We start from the raw sequence: 6,408 nt of genomic DNA on the forward strand, positions 1-6,408 counted from the left end.
CCTTGACTGCTGACCTTCAGCTGCTGCCTCAGAATGGCAGGGTAGTTCCTATGTCATGTTTAACAGTCCAATGCTGCTGCCTCATACATAGCAGTCTGGCTTCAGTGGCACTGGACACAGATATTTTGGCAAATTTATTTATTACTTATAATAAAGTGAGATAAATATGTCCATTAGTCTTAATCAAACCAAGTAAATTCTAATATTGATTATACAGTAAGGATTCTACTTTTTCCTACAACTGTTCTTCATCCTTTTCTATTAGTAAATAAAGAGCTAAGGATGACAGCAAATTTCTGATTAACCTTTTTTTTCTTCATCTGCATAATCAAATTGGCTACACTTCATGGCTTGTAGAACTTTGTCCAAAATTTCTGTAGGGTTTATTGCAGTATTTGCAGTAATCTGGTATAATTTTTATTATCTCCTCATTTAATCTGTATTTCTGAATGGTGCAGCACAAAAATGTAATGACAAGTGTTAGACTGGTATTTGGTGCTGTTGGATCTGTTAAGGTTCTAACATCAGGTGTAATAACTGCAGATTTACTAGCAGTGAAATCTAAAATAGTTCCCAGAGCTAGATATATACCACATGTCCACAGGGTGCAAAGGGATGACAGTATAGATGGCTAATGCAAAACAGATCTCCATGGAGCCTGACAGGTTGTCTTGCCATTACTGCCAACATCAGATCACCTTTAGTTGCTGATGTTGCTGTAGACCTCTAAATTAGCTATGTAGTGCTCCAAAATTTTCTTTAACTCATAAAGCACTCATATTTCCCAGTAACTCAGACGGGTTTCTTTCTCTGATTGTGCTCCAGTCCCTGATTCAGAGAATCCATCACCAACAAATAGGTATGCCAGATTTTTAGAGGTCTATAAATTTTGAAAGACTGAAATAGTTCTTCCTACATAATGCAAATATTAATAAAAGTAACTGGAATAAAAGAATCCAGACTGGATTTTTTTTTTGTCAGTAACTACTTCTGTCCTGACTTGAATATGAAAAATGCCTCAAAGAACAAAGTGAAAATAGTATCTTTTTTTTTCCTTGAACAACTTCATTGCAGGCACTAAAGTACAAAAAACTCTAATTCTTCTCTCATTTATACTTGGCCAGTATCCATGAATCTCACTGCTGTTAATCTTGGCTCTTTGGATACCAGAAGAAAATATGAAATGTGAGGGTGAAAAGAAGTTACAGCAAGTGATGTAACATTTGTGAAGATGCTAAGATCATAGAACCACACTTCAAAAATATATTGTCTGTGGCCATTTCTCTATATGCAGAAACCAACTATGAGTTTTACTTGGGTCATGAAAATGTTCTCCAAATCTCTTCATCTTCAGTGACACTTCCCATCTGCCACGATAAGTGTAAATGACACTTGTGTAAGTTAGGATACCAGTTTCATACTTCCAAACTAAAGTTGTGCAGAGAAAGAAACAAACAAAAAAAAAGGGTAAAGTTTATTTTGCAACTACTCCATCTTCGACTTTAGGGACAGTCAAAATACAGGGAATATGTCGTGACTAATTCTATGTCTACCATCAAAGGAACATTGTGTTGTTGTAAACAAGTCCATACCTCTTCATTTCAGAGCCAGAAACTAGTATTTATTACATACAATAGACATAACTTAAGGAAAGTTTCATGGTTGTAGATTTTGTTGTGCAGTCCACTTGTATTCTGGTTCCGCATCAGATGAAATCATACAGCAGCCTGTCTTCTGCATCATCCATTCTATACTGTTCAAAACCATCTCAGAGAATACTGCATGAATTTAAAATACAAGCAGCTTAGTTTTTCTTTGGTTTTGACAACCCTTGTGTTTGTCCATAATTTATTTCTCTGTAGATTCTTCAAGTTATGTTGTAATTTTTGCTCAATCCTTGTTTTCCTTCTGTTCACATAAGAGATTTTTTTTCTGATTTGTATATGGGAGTTTTTCTTTCAGCAATGAAGAGGCACAGCTGTCTAAATATCTTACAAAACAAGCAAGCAAACAAAAACCAAAATAATTTTTGGTTATCCTCGGTTTTCATTTTACTAAATGTAAATAATTTTCATTTCCCTGTCACAGAAGAAATGGACAGTTAATTTGGCATGAGCTTGCTTGTGTTTTCATTTAATCATAGAATGGTTTGGGTTAAAAGGGGACCATGGTTCCTGTAGGCTCCCCGCACGTATTTTGCTAAAGGTCTCAATTAGGTCATCCAAAAGCCTTCTCTTCTCTGGGCTGATCCATCTCAGTTGTCTCATCCTTTCCTCATAGAATAGGAAAGGATGAGAGAATGGAGATGGATCTAATCCTCTTGCAGGCCCGCTCTGGATTTGCTCCAACAGGCTGATGTCCTTCCTGTGCTGAGTACCCCAGAGCAGGATGCAGCACTCAAGGTGGGCTAGCACCAGAGGAGAGTAGAGGGGCAGAATCCCCTCTTGCCCTCCTGGCCATGCTGCTTTGGATGCAGCCCAGGATACAATTGGCTTGCTGGTCTGCAAGTGCACATTTCCAGCTCATGTCCATCTGCCAGAACTCCCAAATCATTCTCAGCAAAGTTATTCTTTATCTGTTCTGAAATATGCATAAATTTGCAAGGGGCATGCAAGTTTTGGAACTCAGCTTACGTGACCACTTGAACTCTCCTAAGATTTTCTTTAACAAGTTCAGTTATCATTATTTTAGCAAGTTTTAAATGTTTTACTTTTGAAATTCCACTAGTTTTCCCAAAGATTTACTCAACATTTCCCACTCAAACCCTTTATAGAATGGTTTGAGTTAGAAGGAACCTTCCAAGATCAGCTAGCCCAACCCTCATGTCACGGACAAAGGCATCTTCCACTAGATCAGAGTCTTCAAAGCCCCTTCCTATATGACTGAATATTTTCAATGGGGTTTCCATTACTTCTCTGGAGAACATTTTCAAGTGTCCCACCAAACTTATAGTAAAGAAAAGTTCATCCTTACATCCAAACTAAATATGCATTCTGTCAGTTTAAAGCCATTGCCCCTTATCCCATCACTGCAGGCCTCAGCATCTCTGCCCTTTTTGTAAGACTCCTTTATATATTGAAAGACAGCATTAAGGTCTCCCTGAAGCCTTCTCATCTCCCAGCTCTCCTGGGCTATGCCAACTTTCTCAGCCTATCTTTAAAACCACTTCCCTCACCCTCCTAGTCACACAGCTTTTGATGCAGCCCAGAATATCACTGCTTCCATGAGCTGAGAGCACACATTGCTGGCTCATGTCCACTGTGCTGGAAATAGTCAGTGTTTTTGTAACAAAAAGTTTTATTAAAAGGTTTTCCAGTTGGAGAAATTTTCTGCTAAAATTTCATTTTAATTAACGTTTTCTGAAGGCATAAAAATAACTAATACATTTTACTACATCAATTGTTAATTTGGTTGTGCAAAATAAAAAAAAAGAAAGACCTGACATAATAATATTCCATAACTTATATTTTAGCTGAAATGGTGGCTATTCTCCCATATCACAGAAAATTAATAAAAGCAAAAATTTCAATTTACCTGAAAGTTAGATCACCAGAGAATGAATCTATGGTGAGTACACATTTCTTTGCCAAAGTACCAATTATCCACATGTAAATTTGAAGACATTAATGAAAAAGGGTCCTTTTCTGTCTTTGCCTCACATTTCACTTGGTTTTAGTCTCATTTTTCTTTCTGGAACACATTGATAATGTATTTCCAGCATGCCAGTTAGCAAGAATTTCACATGCACACCCTATGACAGATGTCCTTAATGATGCATGAACTTTCCAGACTCATTTCATTAAAGTTTTAGTAGTAGATCCTCGTAAACCTTAAATTATCCTCATTTGACCATCACACATTTACACACCTACCAGAATGCATATTCAGACACTTAAACATTTCCCAGTGCTCATCTCTTCCCATATGTCTGTATGTTTCTTCCCCTTGAAATTAGGTTTGAGCAAACAGGTCAACATATGTTGTCTCTGCAAAGCACCAGGAAATACAACTCTGAAGTAGCAACATATTTGTTCACCTGTCCTAAGAATTTTTAAAGCTGGTTATTTGAACTCTGTTAATAACCAAACACCAAGGTTTTCCCTTATGCATAATTCTTGAAATTCAAATCTGACATATATCTCTATAGAGAAGTGTGGTTTCCAAAGTGTCACATAGGACTTTGTCTGTTATGCCTGGTAGTTACAGCTCAGGTAATTCTGAGGGTTAAGTGCCTTGATGTGCACACCAACAGGATAAGGTATCAAAATACTGTAAATCAGAGGAAAGAGACAACAGAAGACAAGGCCTCAATTTATCTCCCTAAAAGAGCTTCTTGGACTTTTCCTTGAGTACTCTGAACAGGTTAGGCCTAAGCAACTCAAGAGGGATGAAATTGAGAAGAGTGGAGTTATATAAGGAATAGAGCAGCAAACAAAGGGATGGAGGCACCACTTTTCATGAGAGAAAAAATTATCTGATATTCTAAAATTTGGACAGAAGAATAAGAATCATAATTCATCAAAACATGCAATGACAGAACTTATTGCTCTTACTGAAACTTGTGAGACACTGGTTCAGGACAAAGCCATGAAAGAATTTTTTCTTCCCAATGGATAGTGAATTTTCATGATTTATTGCCACAGTATAAGCAGGTTTATTAATTACAAATCCAAAGGAATTAGGCGGAGTCATCCAGCTTAGAGTCTCACATCCAACAGCTGAAGATGGGGGAGGGGGGCAGTTAAAAGGAGATGGATGAAGGAAAGTAGCCAAATTTACAGGTTCTTCTGAGTTAGCATCTCTTTCCAGTACTTAATAATCCATGGAATTATTCCTGTGTTCACATGTCTAAGGGCACAATACCGAAGTACAATCTCAGTATAGCAAAAACCTTTAACAAGCTCAGATAAATGGAACTAAAAGAAATGAAGGGAAAAAAACCAGAAAGTTACATAAATTTGAAAGATAATTGGAAGATTTTTAAAATTAAACTTGGTCTATAAACAATACATATTAGATAAAAGGATATGAGTCAGATGATAGTCTGAAAAAAATTACAGCCACTTGGTTGCTTAAGAGTTGGCATGCAGTCCCACTCTAGAGTCACTACACTACCTCAGGTGCTTCTACTGGCCTGGCAGATACATCTCAGTAAGCATCTCTGCCATCCTAGAATGATATATGAAGAGCATAAGGAATAATGTCCTACAGGTATTTAAAATTGCACAAGAATCGTGTTTAGATACATCAATCAGTTCTCTTTCATCTTTAATAGATCACTAACAATAAATCTACAGTGCAAAAATTTGAAATATTGACATTCTCTGTAAAGATAAAATATGTGAGCAATGTATTTTTAAATAGAGAGAATGCAAAAAAATCTGAAAGCTTTAGTGACCCTGACAAGGAGTAACTGTGGTGGTGCTTGGAAAGCCACTCACTCTAAAAGGGTACATGGCCATAAATTCCTGCAAAGAGCTTTTTAGTAATACTTTGAAGTCTTCTGGTAATGTGTTTTACTCTGTACACAGTAACAAGGAATGCTTTCCAGAATGCTGAGGGAAATTTGGTTGTTGCTATATGCGTTTTGCTATATTTGATACATATTTTGTCTGTTTGTGGCAGTAAATTGTGTAGTATAAGCTCTCCCAGCATGGAGGAAGATACAAACCCAGGAAATGCAGCAGAAACTATAGGGAATCAGTGGTAGAAATCCCAACCAAGTTTCCTAACTTCCCGTTTTTGAACAAACTTAAATAGTTCATTTGGAAAATTTGGAAGTCAAATAAAAATATTGAAGTCAAGTTTAGCAGAAGAGAATCACCAACTGTTAATGGAAAGGCATTCCAGAGTGGAAGACAACTATCTTCTACAGAACTACATGTTCAAAAAGCACTATGGCAGCATTTAAAGCTTCAAGTGAATTTAGGGCATGCTTTGTGGATGAATTTTCTTATCACAAAAGATATTGTAATCAGTTCACAGGTTTGGAGGGGTTTTTTTAGCTAATTCTGCGTAATAATTTAAAATTTTAAGGCAAAGCAAGAAAAAGGGATTGACCTTCACCATTCTGAAGAAAGTAAAGCAAAACTATATCTTGCATTTCAATAAAAAGGAATTAAAAAAGCCTGAGAACTTGTTTGTGCAGAAAGTAATATGATGGAAAAAGTGTAGAATAAGTGTTATTGCTTAAAAATCAGTAACATCAAAAAATTTCAGGTAAACTATTTGCATACAAAGGAATGGTAAGATTAGGAGGTCAGAAAAAAATGTAGTTGAATGAAAAAATTGTTTGATAATCTGAAAACCAAAAGGCAATCATAGAAAAAATGAAAACAGTAACATAACAGTAACATAAAGTGCTCTATGAAAGAATAATCAAAGCATATAGTTGCATATTCAGAAAAC

The sequence above is a fragment of the Ammospiza nelsoni genome, chromosome 2, assembly GCF_027579445.1.
Source record: "Ammospiza nelsoni isolate bAmmNel1 chromosome 2, bAmmNel1.pri, whole genome shotgun sequence".
Lineage (NCBI taxonomy): Eukaryota > Metazoa > Chordata > Aves > Passeriformes > Passerellidae > Ammospiza > Ammospiza nelsoni.